Raw genomic sequence first — 20,980 nt, forward strand, 5'->3', positions numbered from 1 at the left:
GACCACAGAGGATGAGATGGGTGGATGGCATCACTGACTCAACAGACATGAGTTTGGGTAAACTCTGGTAGTTGGTGATGGACAGAGAGACCTGGAGTGCTGCAGTCCATGGGGTCTCAAAGAGTCGGACACAATTAAGTGACTGAACTGAATGTTATAAAGATGGTTAAAGAGAAGAAATGGCATAGAGAGGTTAAAAGAATAGGATGTTCCGATTAGAGAGAATGCCTAGGTAAAGAGACAAAAGACAGAAATAACTTTCCCTATATATGGACAGGAAAGGAATGGGTTTGCTAGAGCAGAGGTGGAATGAAATGTTGGTGAAAGAGAAGAGAACATCTTGCTGAGGATATTTGTGCTGGTTTATAAAAAGTGTTGCTGTGCTTACTCACTCAGTCTTGTCTGACTATTTGCGACCCTGTGGACTGTAGCTCACCAGGCTCCCCTGTCCATGGGATTCCCCAGGCAGGAATACTGTAGTGGATTGCCATGCCTTCCTCCAGGAGATCTTCCAACCCAGGGATCAAACCCGGGTCTCCCTCATTGCAAGCAGATTCTTTACCAGTTGAGCCACCAGGGAAGCCCAGGAATACTGGAGTGGGTAGCCTATCCCTTCTCCAGGGGATCTTCCTGACCCAGAAATAAACTGGGGTCTCCTGCACTGCAGGCAGATTACTTACAGCTAAGCTACCAGGGAAGCCCAAAACATATTTAGAAACACTCATTTGGAGAAAGATGTTTTCATACAGTTTGGGGGCAAATTAAGCCATCCAACAGAATCATGCCATAAACACCACTGACAGGCACGGACTTCCAAGCTAGAATCCTTCCCAAGCCCACAGTTCCCACTCGCCTCTGTCTGGTCCAGGCCCCCAGCCACACTCTGCATTACAAGGTCACTGTTGGGTTCATCTTCTGTTTGCTGTTAGTGTGAGGGAAGGGAGCCTGGATCTGCCTGTAGCCTGTCTGCAGCCAGTCCAGGAATGGGGGCACTGGGGTCATAGGCACCGAGTCTGGCTGCAGCATACCCCACGAAGGGGGGATGGAGGTACTGCCCTCGATGGGGCACGATCTGGGTGGCCTGCTGGCAGTTGAGCATAGAGAATTTAGTGGGCATGTCCACATACACATTGTTCACGGTGCCCTCAGGCAAGCAACAGTTGGTCTGGGACCTGGTCTGGCACCCGATCCCCTGAGTTGGCGCTGGAGCTGGTGGCTGTGCAGGACTGGTGGGAGGAGGAGCCCCGGGAGGTGCTGGAACTTAGGATCATGAGGATAGTCTCCATCAGGCGGGGTCCTCCCGGGGCTCGGCTCTGCTGAGGCTCCTGCTTGGGCCAGAGGCATCTGCAGCAGCAGGCAGCCACAAGGGATCCCAAGATGATGAAGGCAAGAAACACCAACCCGACAATGAGGAAGTGCACATAGATGGGGACTGCCGAGCCGCCGGGGCCATCTTTGTCCACACAGTCAGGCTCACCAGCGCCCTGTTGGTATACGTAATTTATAGGTCATGAAGTTGTGTAGTGTCAGTCCTCTGATTTTGTTCTTCCCCTTCAATATTAAGTTGGCTGTTCTGGATCTTTTGCCTCTCCATATAAATTTTAAAATCAGTTTGTCAATATCGACAAAATAACTTTCTGGGATTTTGACTGGGATTACTATTGATACATTGAACCTACAGATGAAGTTGTGAAGAACTGACATCATGACAATATTGAGTCTTCCTATCCATGGACATGGAATATCTCTCCATTTATTTAGTTCTTCCTTAATATCCTATATCAGAGTTTTGTAGTTTTCTTTATATATAGATCATGCACATGTACATCATAGGGATTTTGTACATTGGTGTGACTTGTAGAAAGTCTTAGCCAGCTCAACAGGGACCTCTGGCACCATTTTTAAGTTTATACCTAAAGTTTTCCATTTTTGAGGGTGCTTATATAAATAGTTTAATTGAGTTAGCAACAGTTAGAACTGGACATGGAACAACAGACTGGTTCCAAATAGGAAAAGGAGTATGTCAAGACTGTATATTGTCACCTTGCTTATTTAACTTATATGCAGAGTACATCATGAGAAACACTGGGCTGGAAGAAGCACAAGCTGGAATCAAGATTGCCAGGAGAAATATCAACAACCTCAGACATGCAGATGACACCACCCTTATGGCAGAAAGTGAAGAAGAACTAAAGAGCCTCTTGATGAAAGTGAAAGAGGAGAGTGAAAAAGTTGGCTTAAAGCTCAACATTCAGAAAACGATCATGGCATCTGGTCCCATCACTTCATGGGAAATAGATGGGGGAACAGTGGAAATAGTGTCAAACTTTATTTTGGGGGGCTCCAAAATCACTGCAGGTGGTGACTATAGCCATGAAATTAAAAGACGCTTACTCCTTGGAAGGAAAGTTATGGCCAACCTAGATAGCATATTCAAAAGCAGAGACATTACTTTGCCACAAAGGTCCGTCTAGTCAAGGCTATGGTTTTTCCAGTGGTCATGTATGGATGTGAGAGTTGGACTGTGAAGAAAGCTGAGCACCGAAGAATTGATGCTTTTGAACTGTGGTGTTGGAAAAGACTCTTGAGAATCCCTTGGACTGCAAGGAGATCCAACCAGTCCCTTCTAAAGGAGATCAGCCCTGGGTGTTCTTTGGAAGGAATGATGCTAAAGCTGAAACTCCAGTACTTTGGCCACCTCATGCAAAGAGTTGACTCATTGGAAAGACTCTGATGCTGGGAGGGGTTGGGGGCAGGAGGAGAAGGGGATGACAGAGGATGAGATGGCTGGATGGCATCACCGACTTGATGGACATGAGTTTGAGTGAACTCTGGGAGATGGTGATGGACAGGGAGGCCTGGCGTGCTGCGATTCATGGAGTCACAAAGAGTCGGACACAACTGAGCAACTGAACTGAACTGATGTAAATAGTAGTGTGCCTTTTATTTCAAATTCCACCTGTCCTTTTCTTGCATATAGGAAAGAAATTGACTTTGTATATTAACTTTATCCTTCAATCTTGGTTTATTAGTTCCAGAAGGGGTTTTTTGGTCAATTCTTTTTTTTTAATTTTTATTTTTACTTTATTTTACTTTACACAATACTGTATTGGTTTTGCCATACATTGACGTGAATCCACCACGGGTGTACATGCCTTCCCAAACATGAACCCCCCTCCCACCTCCCTCCCCATAACATCTCTCTGGGTCATCCCCGTGCAATTCTTTCAGAATTTCTATATAGACAATCATGTCATCTGCAAATAAAGACAGTTTTGATTTCATGCTTCTCAGTTTACATACCTCTTATTTCCTTTTCTTGTCTTATTGAATTAGCTAGGACTTCCAGTATGATGTTGAAAAGCAGTGATAAGAGGCAACATCCTTGCCTTGTTCTTTATCATTGCAGAAAAGCTTTGAGTTTCTCACAGCTGCATGATGTTAGCTGCAGGGTTTTTGCAGAAGTTCTTTATTAAGTTGAGGAAATTCCCTTTTATTTCTGGCTTACTAAGAGTCATGAATGAGCATTGGATTTTGCCAAGTACTTTTTACACATCTATTGATATAATCATTTGATTTTTCTTCTTTAGTCTGTTGCTTTGTGAATTACATTAATTGGTTTCTGAATGTTGAACCAGCCTTAGCTATCTGGGATAAATTCCAACTGGCTATGGTATATAATTCTTTTTTTATAGTTTTTATTCAATTTGCTAATATTTTGCTGTGGATTTTTTAATGTATGTTCTTAAGAATTATTGATCTGTAGTTTTTTTCCTTATAATGTCTTCTCTGATGTCAGTATTAATGGTAATACTGGTCTCATGAAATGAGTTAGCAAGCATTTCCTCTGCTTCTCTCTTCTGAAAGAGATTGTAGAGAATTGGTATAATTTCTTCCTTAAATGTGAAATAGAATTCACCAGTAAACCCATCTGGGTTTAGTGCTTTTTGTTTAAAGTTTATTAAGTATTGATTCAATTTCTTTAATAGAAATCAGTCTATTCATATTGCCTATTTCTTCTTGTGTGAGTACTGGCAGTTGAATTTCTTTCAAGGAATTGATTGATTTCATCTAGGTTACCAAATTTGTGGGTATCTGTCATTGTTGTTTAGTCATGTCTGACTCTTTTGTGACCCTATGGATTATAGCCCTCCAGGCTGCACAGTCCATGGGATTTCCCAGGCAAAAATACTGGAATGGGCCATTTCCTTCTCCAGAGGATCTTCCCGACCCAGGTATCAAACCTGCATCTCCTGCATTGGCAGGCAGATTCTTTACCACAGAGTCACCAAGGAAGCCCTTATGGGCATCTAGTTGTTAACAATATTCTTTTATTATGCATTTAATGTCCATAAGATCTGTGGTGATGTCCCTTCTTTCATTCTTTATATTAGCAATGTGTGTCTTCTATTTTTCTTAGCCTGCCTAATGTTTATCAATTTATTGCTCTTTCTGAAGAACTAACTGTTGTTTCCATTGATGTTCTCTATTGATTTCCTGTTTTCAATTTCATTGATTTCTGCTCTAATTTTTTTGTTTTTATTTATTTTTTATTGGAAGATAACTCCTTTACAATATTGTGCTGATTTCTACCATATATCAACATGAATCAGGTAGCTGCTCTAATTTTTATTATTTCTTTTCTTTTGCTTACATGGAATTTCATTTGCTTTTTTTTTGTAGTTTCCTAAAATGGAAACTTAGATTATTGATTTTAAATCTTTCTTATTTTCTAATACATGCATTCAATGCTATAAATTTCCCTCTAACCAATGTTTTCACAGAACCCCTCAAAATTTGATAGGTTGTATTTTCCTTTTTGTTTAATTCAAAATGTTTTTTAATTTCTCTTGAGGTCTGTCTGTGTTACTTAGAAGTGTATTACTTAATCTCCAAGTATTTTGGAGATTTTCTGCTCTCTGTTATTGATTTCTATTTTAATTCCATTGTGGTTATCTGAGAATAAACATTATATAATATCTATTCTTTTAAATTGGTTAAATTATGTTTTATGGCCCAAACTGTATTAACAGTTAATTTTGGTGATGTTCTACGTGAGCTTGAGAAGAATATGTTATCTGTTCTTGCTGGGTAAAGTACTCAATAGATGTCAATTATATCCAATTGACTGATGGTGCTGTTGAGTTCAATTATGTCCTCACTAATTTTCTGCCTGCTGAATCTGTCCATTCCTAATAGAGTTAGGCTGAAGTTTCCAAGAGTGGATTCTCAGGACTTCCCTGGTGGTCCAGTGGTTAAGGATCCATGTTCCAATGCAGGACACATTGAGTTTGATCCCTGGTCGAGGAACTAAGATCCCACACACCGCAGGGTAACTAAGCTGGCACACTGCAACTATCGAGCCTGCTTAGCACAAAAAAGAGCCCATGCACTGCAATGAAAGATCTCACATGCAGCAACCAAGATCTCATGCACCACAACTAAGACCTGATGCAGGCAAATAAAGAAATAAATGTTTTAAAAATAATAAAATAAAATAGTGAAATTCATCTATTTCTCCTTGCAATTCTATCAGTTTTCATCCCATGTATTTTGGCAGTCTGTTGTTAGGCATATATACAATGAAGAGGTGAACGAATCACAAGCTAGAATCAAGATTAATGGGAGAAATAGCAACAACCTCAGATATGCAGATGATAATACCCTTATGGCAGAAAGTGAAAAGGAACTGAAGAGCCTCTTGATGAGAGTGAAAGAGGAGAGTGAAAAAGCTAGCTTAAAACTCAACATTCAAAAACCTAAGATCATGGCATCTGGTCCCATCACTTCATGGCAAATAGATGGGGAAAAAGTGGAAGCAATGACAGATTTTATTTTCTTGGGCTCCAAAATTACTGCAAACAGTAACTGCAGCCATGAAATTAAAAGACACTTGCTCCTTGGAAGGAAAGCTATGACAAACCTTGACAGCATATTAAGAAGTAACCATTAGTTTGTTTTCTACATTTATTACTCTACTTCTGTTTTTTAAATAAGTTCATTTATACTTTTTTTTTAAGATTTCTTACATAAGCAAAATGAGAAGGTGGTGGCAGAGGATGAGATGGTTAGATAGCATCACCAACTCAATGGACATGAATTTGAGCAAACTCCGGGAGATAATGAAGGACAGGGAAGCCTGGTGTGCTGCAGTTCATGGGGTCGCAGTCAGACATGACTTAGCAACTGAACAACATATAAGTGATATCATATGATATTTGTCTTTCTGTTTCTGACTTACTTCACTGAGTATGACAATCTCTAGGACCATTCATGTTGCTGCAAATAGCATTGTTTGCTCTTTTTTATGACTGAGTAATACTGCATTGTATATATGTACCACATCCTCTTTATCCATTCCTCTGTTGATAAGTTTGTTTTAGATTCCTCACATAAATGGGGTCATGTAATATTTGTCCTGTGTCTGGTTTATTCCTCTATGCATAATGTCCTTCAGATTTATATATGTTATCATAAATGGCAGAATTTCCTTTTTAAGGCTGAGTAATATTCCATTGTATGTATAAGCACATTTTCTCTATCCATTGATCAGTTGTACTGTATTACTGTACTTTTCAAGGTGCTGTACTGTAAGATTAAACATCTTTTCTTTTTATGTTTGTGTTTGTTTTTTTTATATATTAGTTGTGTGAAAAGTACTATTAACCTAGTATAGTACAGTACTATGTTGCTGTTTGTGTTAGTTGGGTACCTAAGCTAACTTTGTTCAGCTTATGAACAAATTGGACTTAACAAACTCACTCTCGGAATGAAAGTCATTTGTATATAGGGGACTTGGTATAAAACTACAAAAGGTTCAGCAATTCCACTTTTGGGTATATATCCAAAGGAACTGAAATCATAATTTTGAAGAGATATCTACACCACCATGATCACTGCATAGAGGGCATAGAGGGGTTGGCATCCAGTGAACAGGCAAGAAGAATTATTGGATGGAGGAGGGAGGGGAGATCGGAAAGGGTAGAGCTGAAAGAGCATCAGCAATAGGAGATGGAGTGTAAGCTGCAATTTCACTCATACCTGAGGTTAATGGAATGCACATTTGCATCTTTGAAAGTTTGCAATTTGAAGGTTCACATGTAGGAGACTTAGTATAATTGAGCATTTTATTATTTTGTTTTCCATCTTTTCTTAGTATATCAGTTATATTCCTTTTTTTTTAACTTTTTTAGAGGTTGCCGTAGAGTATGCAATATACATTTATAACTAATCCACAGTATAAGTATCATATACAAAATATTCCTAATTCCTTCTTTCCAAATTTGTCATTGCTGTCATTCATTTTGCTTATACATAAGCATACAGAATCAAATACATTGTTGTTATTTTTTTTATTTTGAGCAAGCTATTTTCTGTTAGATCAATTGATAAGAAAAATAAAAGGTTTTATTTTACCTTCTCATATTCTTTCTGCAATGCTCTTTCTTTATATAGAGTTTCTGATCTATACAATTTTCCTTCTCTCTGAAAATGTTCTCTTAACATTTATTACGAGGCACATCTACTGATGACAAATTTCAATTTTTGTTTGTATGAGAAAGTATTTCTCCTTCACTTTTGAAGAATAATTTTGTAGAGTACAGAATTCTAGACAAGTGTTTTTCTTTCCTCAACATTTTAAGTATTTCAAACCAATCTCTTCTTGCTTGCATGGTTTCTGAGAAGAAATCATTATAAGTCTTATGTTCACTTCTCTATAGGTAAAGTATTTTTAAACTATGGCTTCTTTCATGATTTTTCCTTTATATTCTCTGCAGTTTGAATATGATATGCATATGTGTGATTGTTATTTGGCATTTATCTCATTTGGTGTTCTTTGAGCTTCCTATATCTGTGATTTAGCATCTGACATTAATTTTGGGGAAAATCTCAGTCATTATTATTTCAAATATTGCTTGTTATTTTCCCTTTCTTTTCTTTTTTTTATATTCCAGTACATATATGTTATGCCACTTGTAGTTGTCCTACAGTTCTTGGCTATTCCATTCTAGGTTTTTTCAGTCTTTTTTCTATTTTTCAGTTTTGGAAGTTTCTGTTCTCTCATCATCAAGTTCAGAAATTATTTTCTCAGCTATATCTAATCTATTAATGAGCCCATCAAAATTGTTCTTTCTGTTACACTGTTTTTATCACTATCTTTTCTTTTTTTTAGAATTCCCACCTCTCTGCTCACATTATCTACCTGTTCTTCCCTATTATCTACTTTTTCCACTGAAGTCCTTACATATTAACCACAGTCTTCCAACATTTCTGCCATATCTGACTTTGGTTCTGATGCTTGTTCAATCTCTTTGAGCTATGTTTTCAGCCTTATAGTATGTCTTGTGATTTTTTTTGTCGTAAGGTGAACATAATGTACTGCTGTTATGGATTGAAGGTTTGTGTCCCCCTAAAATTTATGTTGAGCTTTAAGCCAACTTTTTCACTCTCCTCTTTCACTTTCATCAAGAGGCTCTTTAGTTCTTTTTCACTTTCTGCCATAAGGGTGGTGTTATCTGCATATCTGAGGTTATTGATATTTCTCCTGGCAATCTTGATTTCAGCTTGTGCTTCTTCCAGCCCAGCGTTTCTCATGATGTACTCTGCATATAAGTTAAATAAGCAAGGTGACAATATACAGTCTTGACATACTCCTTTTCCTATTTGGAACCAGTTTATTGTTCCATGTCCAGTTCTAACTGTTGCTTCCTGACCTGCATACAGGTTTCTCAAGAGGCAGGTCAGGTGGTCCAGTATTCCCATCTCTTTCAGAACTTTCCACAGTTTATTGTGATCCACACAGTCAAAGGCTTTGACATAGTAAAAAAGCAGAAATAGATGTTTTTCTGGAACTCTCTTGCTTTTACGATGATCCAGCAGATGTTGGCAATTTGATCTCTGGTTCCTCTGCCTTTTCTAAAACCAGCTTGAATATCAGGAAGTTCACAGTTCATGGACTGCTGAAGCCTGGCTTGGATAATTTTGAGCATTACTTTGCTAGCGTGTGAGATGAGTGCAATTGTGCGGTAGTTTGAACATTCTTTGGCATTGCCTTTCTTTGGGATTGGAATGAAAACTGACCTTTTCCAGTCCTGTGGCCACTGCTGAGTTTTCCAAATTTGCTGACATATTGAGTGTAGCACTTTCACAGCATCATCTTTTAGGATTTGAAATAGCTCAACTGGAATTCCATCACCTCTACTAGCTTTGTTCATAGTGATGCTTCCTAAGGCCCACCTGACTTCACAGTCCAGGATGTCTGGCTCTAGGTGAGTTGGCTTAAAGCTCAACATTCAGAAAACTAAGATCATGGCATCTGGTCGCATCATTCTTGGCAAATAGATGGAGAAACAGTGGACGCAGTGGATGACTCTATTTTGGGGGGCTCCAAAATCACTGTGGACGGTGATTGCAGCCATGAAATTAAAGACACTTGCTCTTTGGAAGGAAAGTTATGACCAACCTAGACAGCATATTTAAAAGCAGAGACGGGGGCAGTCCTAAGATGGCAAAGGAATAGAATTGGAAGACTACTTTCTCCCCCACAAATTCATCGAAAGAACATTTGAACACTGAGCAAATTCCACAAACAACTTCTGAATGCTGGCAGAGGAAATCAGGCACCCAGAAAGGCAGCCCAATGTCTTTGAAAGGAGGTAGGACAAAATATAAAAGATATAAAGAGAGACAAAAGAGGTAGGGATGGAGATCCATCCCAGGAAGGGAGTCTTAAAAAAGAGAGAAGTTTCCAAACACCACGAAACATTCTCACTGGCGGGTCTGTGGTGAGGCTTAGAATCTCAGAGGGCAACATAACTGGGAGGAAAAATAAATAAATAAAACACATAGATTACATGCCTAATGGCAACTCCCAGCAGAGAAGCAGCTCACACACTCTCATCCACCACTAGCAAGTGGGAGCTGGACAGGGAGGCACGGGCTGCACTGCTTAGGGTAAGGACTGGGCCTGAATGCCCTGAGGGCGATCTGAGGGAACTAACTTGAGATAGCAACCCAGACTGTGGGATAGCTATCCCACAAAAAGCCCTAACCTAAGATACTGCCAGGCCCACTCACAGAACAAAGGACTGAGCAGAGCTAACCGGCTGCAGACTGGCCCATCCCCTGCCAGAGACAGGCAGGCGAGGGCAGCCAGAGCTGGAAAGGGGCAATCACGGCCCCAGAGAGGCATCCTCAACCAAACTGCAAGCAGGCTTCATTGCTAACCAAGACTTCTTGGGATTCTGGATGGTTGACATCCACCAGGAGGGTTGCAGCCAGAGATCAGCTCCCCAGAAGAGACACATGGCCCACCTGAGAAGGCACGCCTGTTCTACACCCAGAAAACTGAGCAGCTGGGATGGGGGAGGCAATAAGATGCACCCTCCAACTGGGGGTGACTGTGCTCACCAAGCACCTGGTCACCTGAGCTGCTCGGACCTGGGAAGGGCACAAAACGCAGGCCCAACCGAGTCTGCGCCTTTGTGGAGTACCTGACAACCTGAACCTGAGTAGCTTAGACCTGGGAAGTGCACGCAACCCAGGGTCTGCCTCAGACAGTTCCCAGCAGAGCAACCTAGAGCCTGAGAAGTGTAGACCATGAAAGCACACACGCTGTGAGCGGGAGCAAACCCAGTGCAGCCGAGACACTGTAAACACTCCCCACACATGCCAGTGATATTTGTTTGCAGTATTCCTCCCTCCCTAGAGCACAACTGAACAAGTGAGCCTAAAAAAGTGACCACCACCACCCTCTTGTGTCAGGGTGGAAATTAGACCCTGAAGAGACCAGCAAACAGAAGAAGCTAAAATAAACAGAGGGAACCACTTTGGAAGTGACAGGTGCAATAGATTAAAACCCTGTACTTAGCATCAACTACATAGGAAGGGGCCTATAGATCTTGAGAAGTATAAGCTGGATCAAGGAACTATTTGAAAATGAATGGGAAAACCAATACAATATTGTAAAATAATTAACCTCCAATAAAATAAATAAATTTATTTTAAAAAAGAAAATGAACTGACCCCACACTGTCCACAACAGCTCCAGAGAAATTCCTAGATATATTTTTACTATTATCATTTTTTTAATTAAATATTTTTTATTTTTAAGTTCTCTATTTCTCCTTTAATTTTCATTTTTATAACCCACTATTACCTTGCAAAAAAAGATCCAATTTTTAAAGCAAACTTCATATGTATATTTTATAAATTTTGTGACTTTGTTTTTTGATATTGCATTTTTGAGAATCTAACCTCTACACTAGATTTTTAATCTTTGATTTTTGTTATTTGTTATCAATTTTGTACCTTTAAGAACCCAATCTTCAGTATCCATTTTTATTGGGTGTGAGATTACTGGCTTGGTTTCTCTCTCCCCCTTTTGACTCTCATTTTTCTCCATCAGGTCACCTCTATCTCCTCCACCCCCTTTCTCTTCTCTACCCAACTCTGTGAATCTTTTTGTGTGTTCCGGGCTGTGGAGAACACTTAGAGAACTGATTACTGGCTGGATCTGTCTCTCTCCTCCTGATTCCCCCTTTTATGCTCCTGGCCACCTCTGTTTCCTTCCTCCCTCTTTTCTTCTCTGTGTAAATCTGTGAACATCTCTGAGGGATCCAGACTGTGGAGAGCACATAGGGAAGTGATTACTGGCTAGCTTGCTCTCTCCCCCTTTGATTCCCCTTTTGATTCCTGGTCACCTCTATCTCCCTCCTCCCTCTTCTCTTCTCCATGTAACTCTGTGAACCTTTCCAGGTGTCCCTCACTGTGGAGAAACTTTTCATTATTAACCTAGATGGTTTATCATCAGTGCTGTATAGATGGAGAAGTCTTGAGGCTACTGTAAGAATAAGACTGAAAACCAGAGGCAGGAGGCTTAAGTTCAAAACCTGAGAACACCAGAGAACTCCTGACTCCAGGGAACATTAATCAAAAAGAATTCATCAAAAGCCTCCATACCTACACTGAAACCAAGCACCACCCAAGGGCCAACAACTTCCAGAGCAAGACATACCATGCAAATTCTCCAGCAACACAGGAACATAGCCCTGAGCTTCAATATACAGGCTGCCCAAAGTCACACCAAATCCACTGACATGACATCTCAAAACTTACTACTGGACACTTCATTGTACTCCAGAGAGAAGACATCCAGCTCCACCCACCAGAACATGGACACAAGCTTCCCTAACCAGGAAACCTTGACAAGCCACCTGTCCAACCCCACCCACAGCGAGGAACCTCCACAATAAACAGGAACCACAAACTGCCAAAATACGGAAAGGCCACCCTAAACACAGCAATATAAATAAGATGAAAAGGCAGAGAAATACTCAGCAGGTAAAGGAACAGGATAAATGCCCACCAAACCAAACAAAAGAGGAAGAGACAGGGAATCTACCTGATAAAGAATTCAGAATAATGCTTGTGAAAATGGTCCAAAATCTTGAAAACAAAGGGAGTTATAGATAAATAGCCTGGAGACAAGCATTGAGAAGATGCAAGAAATGTTTAACAAGGACATAGAAGAAATAAATGAGTCAATATATAATGAATAATGCAATAAGTGTGATAAAAAAATACTATGGAGGGAACCAAGAGTAAGAATAATTGAGGCAGAAGATAGGATAAGTAAGGTGGAAGATAGAATGGTAGAAATAAATGAAGCAGAGAGCACAAAAGAAAAAAGAATTAAAAGAAATCAGGACAACCTCAGAGACCTCTGGGACAATGTTAAACATTCCAACATTCAAATCACAGGAGTCCCAGGAAAAGAAGACAAAAAGAAAGACCATGAGAAAATCCTTGAGAAGATAATAGTTGAAAACTTCCCTAAAATGGGGAAGGAAATAGTCATCCAAGTCCAAGAAGCCCAGAGAGTCCAAAACAGGATAAACCCAAGGCAAAACACCCCAACACACATATTAAGCAAATTAACGAAGATCAAACACAAAGAACAAATATTAAAAGCAGCAAGGGAAAAACAACAAATAACACCCAAGAGGATTCCATAAGGATAACAGCTGATCATTCAGTAGAAACTCTTCAGGCCAGAAGGAATGGCAGGACATACTTAAAGTGATGAAAGAGAAAAACCAATAGCCCAGATTACTGTACCCAGCAAGGATCTCATTCGAATATGAAGGAGAAATCAAAAGCTTTACAAACAAACAAAAGCTGAGAGAAGTCAGCACCACCAAACCAGCTCTCCAACAAATGCTAAAGGATCTTCTCTAGACAGGAAACACAGAAAGGGTGTATAAACTCAAACCCAAAACAACAAAGTAAATGGCAATGGGATCATATTTATCAATAATTACCTTAAATGTAAATGGGTTGAATGCCCCAACCAAAATACAAAGACTGGTTAAATGGATACAAAAACAAGACCACTATATATGTTGTCTACAAGAGACCCACCTCAAAACAAGGGACACATACAGACCAAAAGTGAAGGGCTAGAAAAAATATTCCATGCAAATAGAGACCAAAAGAAAGCAGGAATAGCAATACTCATATCAGATAAAATAGACTTTAAAATAAAGGTTGTGAAAAGAGACAAAGAAGGACACTACATAATGATCAAAGGATCAATTCAAGAAGAAGATATAACAATTATGAATATATATGCACCTAACATAAGAGCACCACAATATGTAAGGCAAATGCTAACAAGCAAGAAAGGGTAAATTAACAATAACACAATAATAGTGGGAGACTTTAATACCCCACTCACACCTGTGGATAGATTAACTAATTAACTAGATTAACTAGTTCAGTTCAGTTCAGTTCAGTCGCTCAGTCGTGTCTGACTCTTTGTGACCCCATGAATCGCAGCACACCAGGCCTCCCTGTCCATCACCATCTCCCGGAGTTCACTCAGACTCACGTCCATCGAGTCCGTGATGCCATCCACCCATCTCATTCTGGGTCATCCCCTTCTCCTCCTGCCTGCTGTGATAAATAAATGTCTATTGTTTAAGTCACCCATTACATCATATTTTGTTATAGCAGCCTGAACTAAGACAACTAGGTAAAAGGAACTGTGGTAAATAGGCATTTAGTAATGTCATGATAAGGTGTAGGGGAAGAGGAAGTGTTCAATAGCCCTATGATTAGGTCATAATCTTTTGGTGATCCTGTACCCTTGGATGGTAAATTTCACAGGATGGGTAGTGGGGGTTAGAGTTGGGTGCTTCCCTTCCCTCAAGTAGGCTTTTAAAAACTCTAGCATGTGACGTTCTAGTAAAATAGTTCCTGGTAAAATAGCTTCTCCTGAAAGCATACCTTGTTAAGAAGAACATAATGGTTCCAACATAATTTCTTTTCTCCTCTGCCTGCTAAAAACACAAAAGAATCCTCTCTGATATTTACTGTGAGGGCCTGGTCAAGCTCCTAGAAGCAAAACTCACAGAAGTTTGGTGGCCCCCATATGACTGGGTCCCTCTGGGGTCTCTAACTCCTAGAGCTGTCCACACTGACCCTCCAGCTCAGTTTACTGTAACTGAAATTCATTGATTCCAGTTCAGACTCTCCTACTGCAACACTGGGTCCCAAGGAGGTTTCTCCTCATAGATTTCTAATTCATCAAGTAGTGATTCTCTGTATATGTCTGTCTGTCTATCCAATTTCAGGGGGAGCAATTTGCCCTGTGACCTCACTTCTCTGACAGATCTAGGAAGAGTTGTGGGCTTTTCCATTTGTTCAGCTTTCTATTTGTTAAGACAGCATGGCAACTTCTAAGTCAGTTATTTGTTTTTCCTACCTAAGTATACATACCTTTTTCAGCAACTCAGTCCCTGTTTCCTACAGTAAAGTTTAAAACAGATTTGTTTGTTTTTTAAAGGAAAGTGACATAACAATAAAGATGAAAATCATGCTCAATTCTTTAGATGATTTTTTTTCATAAACATATTTTCCTGTTATGGTAAATTTATATTAAGTAAATAATGATGGCATTAACTGGCATTCTTGATGTGCTTTTGATCATCTTTTTCCAAAAGCTATTGCTAAGAGAACTTCCTAAGAAACACCACTTAACCACTAAATGACCATTTCTTATATAATGGCCATTTCTTATATATAATGATAGCTTAGTTAGATATTGCTCTTCATTCCATTTTCTTCTCTATTCTATTGCCATTAACAATAATGAGATTTTCACACTTTCTCTTAAAATATAATAGATTCATTGAGCAATTGTTTCCCTGCCAAACATTATTGTAGAAAATGAAACATGTCTTCAGAATGATGTTTAATAGCTCAAGCCTTACCCAAAGCCCTCAAGCTTAGGATCCGTATCTAATTTGAACCTTATTTATGGCCCTTATCATACTGTACTATAATTGTTTACTTGTCTGTCTCCAGACTGGATTTGCAGATCCTCAAGGGCAAAGGCCATATGATATTCATTTCTGTATTTCCCATGTCAAGCACCATGCCTTGGCACATAGCTGGCCCTCAGGAAATACTTGTTGAACTGGGATGTACCTCCTCTTACCCTTGGTTCACTTTTTGCCATATATTCATTCACTCACTCACTAAGTGAGCACATATTCATCATAAAAATGCTCCCTTCCATAAACATGGAAGAGGACTTTTCAAGTACAACCTTTTCTGTATAACCCTTTCAAAGACAGGTTTTCACTGCACATTATTCATTCAATAACAAAAAATTTTGAGTACTTCATTTGTGCCTGGGCTTTCCTGGTAGCTCAGCTAGTAAAGAATTCACCTGCAATGCAAGAGACCCCAGTTTGATTGCTGGGTTGGGAAGATCCCTTGGGGAAGGGATAGGCTACTCACTCCAGTATTCTTGGACTTCTCTGGTGGCTCAAATGGTAAAGAATCCATCTACAATGCAGGAGACCTGGATTCGACCCCTGGGTTGGGAAGATACCCTGGAGAAGGGAATGGCTACCCACTCCAGTATTCTGGCCTGAAGAATTGCATGGACAGAGGAACCTGGCAGGCTACAGTCCATGGGGTCACAAAGAGTCAGACGCAACTGAGCAACTTTCACTTTCACACATGTGCCTGGAATGATGCTAGGCACTGAGGCAACAGTAATATGACTGATGAGGTCTTCACTCTAATACTGAAAGAGACAGATATTAAACAGTTATTTAATCACAGTAGCATGTGTCTCAACAGAGCACAATCATACCGTTTCTAAACTGCCTTTCCTCATCTGTCTACCCCTTTGGACTCATGCCCTTAAGGACGAGAACTCTGTCTACGTGCTTTACTGACTCTCACCCTTCCAGCACCTACCACAGTGCCTGACATATGCTGCTGCTGCTGCTGCTGCTGCTGCTGCTAAGTCGCTTCAGTCGTGTCCAACTCTGTGTGACCCCATAGACAGCAGCCCACCAGGCTCCTCCATCCATGGGATTTTCCAGCCAAGAGTACTGGAGTGGGGTGCTATTGCCTTCTCTGGCCTGACATATGGGACGAGACCAAAAAACATTGGACAAATAAATCAAAAAATTAAAGAGTGAATGGCCAAATGAATAAATATGATCAGTATTACTATGTGGTAAAATTAACTAGGCAGTCTTCATACCTCCTACTGAGCAAGTCCTCTTGGATTTACAAACAACAGATACAACTTACAGAATCATAGCCAGTGTGGTTATGGCCTATGGAATTTAAGTACTCCCTATTTCTATCAAATTATTATTCTTCCCAGAGGAAGGAGAATCATTGATGAGAAGTTAAAGAGGACAAGGAGAGATTTAATAATAATATATAACAGTTATTGATAATGAACCAAAGTCTGTACTAAAAGGTTTACATAGATTATCTCGTTAAGTACTTACAGCATCTCTTTGACATGGTATAATTATCACCATTGATAGAGAAAAGAGAACCCTTCTACAGTGTTGGTTGGAATGTAAATTGGTACAACCATTATAGAGAACAATATGGAGGTTCCTTAAAAAATACTAAAAACAGAACTACCATAGAAGCAATCCCACTCTTGAGCATATGTCCAGAGAAAACCACAATTCAAAAAGATATATGTACCCCAATGTTCATTGCAGCACTATTTGCAATAGCTAAGACATTTAGGAAGCAACCTAAATGCTCATTGACAGAGTAATGGATAAAGGTGTGGTACATACATACAATGGAATATTGCTCAGCCATAAATAAGAATATAATAACCATTTGCAGTGACATGGGTAGGCCTAGAGATTCTCATACTAAGTGAAGTAAGTCATACAGATACAGACAAATATCACACAATATCACTTATATGTAGAATCAAAGAAAAAGATACAAATGAACTTATTTACAAAACAGAAACAGACTCACAGACTTCAAAAACAAACTTACGGTTAACAAAGGGGAAAGGTGGGAGGAGGGATAAATCAGTAGTTTTGAATTAACATGTACATATGACTGTACATGAAATAGATAATCAACAAGTACCTACTGTATAGCACAGAGAAAACTACTCAATACTCTATAATAACCTATATGGGAAAAGAATCTGAAAATGAATGGATATATGTATATATGCATATATATATAACTGAATTATTTGGCTGTACTCCTGAAACTAATACAACATTGTACATCAACTATACTCTAATATAAAATAGAAATTAAATTTAGAAAACAATAATTATCACCATTGTTTTTTAAACATGAAGAAACTGAGGATCAAGGAATTTAAGTGATTTTCCATGGTCACAGTAAATAGTATAAGTGGAAATATAACTCAGGTCTGTGTGTCTCTAAAATAGAGCACTAAAATGCCTTGATAGATGCCTAATATAATTGACCAAGTGTTCTTAGTGTGAGAAAAGGAAATCAAAATCTGCAGAGGGTCATATAGAATGTGAAAAACTATATATTCACTTGGTTAAAGATGCTAGATTGACAGCACATATTTATCTCCTTTCCTTCCTATGAACTTCTAAAATGACACCAAATGAATTTTTTTAAGGTATAAACCTATAAAGACCAAAAAGATTAAGAGAGAAATCATCAGAAGCCATCACTCAGAAGCCATGGGTGATATTTCAACAATTCTTGGAAGTAGAGACTTCAGAGGAGGATACTGGATAAGCCAGCTGATCTGCTCTGTGAAATCCCTGAGAGACACCAATAAGGTAGGAGTGTAATTCAGAAATGAATACTGGAGAATGGCTGAGTATCTGTGTGTGAACTGAACATCCCTCTGATGTCCCTACCCTTGTTCCAGCAGTAAGGCAAGAAACTATAGGTTCTATCTCTGGAAACTTAAATGAATAAGGTCATGACTTAAAAGACACCAAACTATGCTGGAGAGCAGTGGTTAGATATCTTAAAATTTTGCTTCTTAAACTGTGAGACCATTCTCACTCCCACTTCCAGATTCCTCCCTGCTAGGTTCAAAAAAATGACAACAGCCAGGCTTCTGTCAAATCCTGCCCCCAAGACACGGAAGTATTATTTTTGGAGACACTGGCCTATTTGAGCAAACTATCTCCACATACTTACAGCTGAGATGTGAGGATCCCAGTAGAAAAGTCTGGCTTCTCATCCAACTACCAGTTGTAGGCTACCATTCAACAAGCTTTATCTGCACACAGACTTCCTATAAGTGTTTTTGTACCTCACTCTTAAATATATTGAACATGTACCAATCATCATCTGACATATAATCATCATCCCACTTAGAACATAAACTCCATGAAAGCAAGGGTTTTGTTTCCTTTTTTTGTTCATTTAAAACAATTTACTCAATATAGTTGAATGAATGAATAAATTTTAGGAAAGTCTCCAACATTAAATGAGCAACAAATAAAGCATAAATAATGGAATCCAGAACTATAACAGAGAAAATGGGGGGGGGGACAGGAAAAAAAATTTGTGTTTTAGAAATCTCCATATTGACATCAGTAGGAATGACAGAGTATGGACATCTAAAAATTCTCTCCTCCATAAAATCAACAAGAACATGGGAGGGGGGATTGTTAGAATCAACCATTTTAAGAACTCTGTATATTAACGAAAAGATTGCAGCAACTGTATTTTTTAAGAAAATGGCTGGTTTTCTGTGTAAGAGTGAGCTTTGAGGCATTTTTTAACTGACTCTATTCCCACATGGCTCTCCCCAGCTCAAGAGTAGCCTTGAAACCTAACATCCTGCAATTACAGTGAATAGCAGCAGCCTGGCAGCCACTGGAGGAAAAATGGGGTTCAATAAACTATAAAACCCAGAGAAGAAAATTGTCCTTATTTGGCCTATCTGGTGATTTTCTGGAAGATTCTACTCACAAGTTTTGCTGCTGCTGCTGCTGCTGCTGCTAAGTTGGCTTCAGTCGTGGTCCGACTCTGTGCAACCCCATAGATGGCAGCCCACCAGGCTCCCCCGTCCCTGGGATTCTCCAGGCAAGAACACTAGAGTGGGTTGCCATTTTCTTCTCCAATGCATGAAAGTGAAAAGTAAAAGTGAAGTCTCTCAGTTGTGTCCAACTCTTTAGCGACCCCATGGATTGCAGCCCCACCAGGCTCCTCCGTCAGTGGGATTTTCCAGACAAGAGTACTGGAGTGGGGTGCCATTGCCTTCTCCAATTAGGAGCTTGTCAAATACCTAAAATCTTTTCTCCAGGGAAAATTATAGAAAATAATAATAAGTGGTTGAAAAACTTCAAGACTGGCCTTTTAGGAGTAGTTAAAAGTTCAAAAAATAGGCTAACAAGCAAGTTTAAAAGGAAAACCTGGAGAATGAGATATCCAGGGGCTTTGACAAGCTCTGACATAGTCCACGGAATCTAGAAAGCCATGTGTATGTGTAATGAGAAATCAGCTCTTATTGAGAATCCCTTGTATGTCCCACACTCTTTTCAAGATTCTCTTTTTGTCTTTCAACAGTTTAATTATGATATGTCTAGGTGTCGCTGTCTTTGAGTTTTCCTACTTAGAATTTGTTTGAACTTCTTGAATATGTAGATTATTCAGATGACCCAGGAAAAATGTATAAACTCCTAGAAAGACATTAACTAGCAAAGATGACTCAAGAAGAAATAGGAAGTCTAAATAAACTTCTAAGAAGTAAAGCTATTAAGTCAGCAATCAAAAAACTTCCCACAAAGAAAGGCCCAGGTCCCTATGGCTTCACCAGCAAATCTTAAAGAAGAATTAACACCAAAAACTTGCACATTCATCTAAAAACAGAAGAGGAGATACTACCCAACTCATTCTATGAGGCCAGTATTACCCTGATACTAAAACAAGACGGACTTAAAAAGAAAACTATAAACCAAGCTCTTATGAACTGAGATGTAAAATTTCATCACAAAATATTAGCATATTTACACAAAAATAACCATAAATAAATCCAGCAACATATACAAAAGATTGTAAACCATGACTGACCTGAGATTTAACCCAACAATGCAAGGTTGGTTCAACATCAGAAAATTAATTGATGTAATATACCATATTAATAGAATAAAAGATTAAAAACCACATAATCATTTCAGCAGGTGTGTAACAGTCATTTGATACAACCAAAACCCTTCCATGATAAAAATAAAATAAACAAACCAGAAAAAGAAATGAATTTATTCTGCCCTTTACTATGAAAAATCCACAGCTAACACCATACATAATGGTGAAAGACAGAAAACTTTCCTCCCCAGAGGTCAAAGACAAAACAGGAATGTTCACTCTTGCCATGCCTACTCAATATTGTACTGGAAGTTCTAGTCAGGGCAATTAAGAAACAAAAAGAAATAATAGGCTTCTGGATTAGAAAAGAAGTAAATCTATCTCTAACTACAAATGACATAATTTTGAGTACATGAAATTCAAAGAAACTGTTAGCACTAATAAATATGTTCACCAAGATTGCAATGTAAAAGAACAAATACAATAATTGATTGTATTTCTATACAGTGCTGCTGCTGCTGCTAAGTTGCCTTCAGTCGTGTCCGACTCTGTGCGACCCCGTAGATGGCAGCCCACCAGGCTCCCCCGT

General features: G+C 39.2%; 1 pseudogene; it reads right to left on the bottom strand.

The window, feature by feature from the left end:
* Nucleotides 1-888: 888 nt before the first annotated feature.
* Nucleotides 889-20,980, bottom strand: part of LOC102177507 — a 22,550-nt pseudogene continuing 2,458 nt past the window's right edge.

This window comes from Capra hircus, assembly GCF_001704415.2.
Source record: "Capra hircus breed San Clemente chromosome X unlocalized genomic scaffold, ASM170441v1, whole genome shotgun sequence".
NCBI classification, from domain to species: domain Eukaryota; kingdom Metazoa; phylum Chordata; class Mammalia; order Artiodactyla; family Bovidae; genus Capra; species Capra hircus.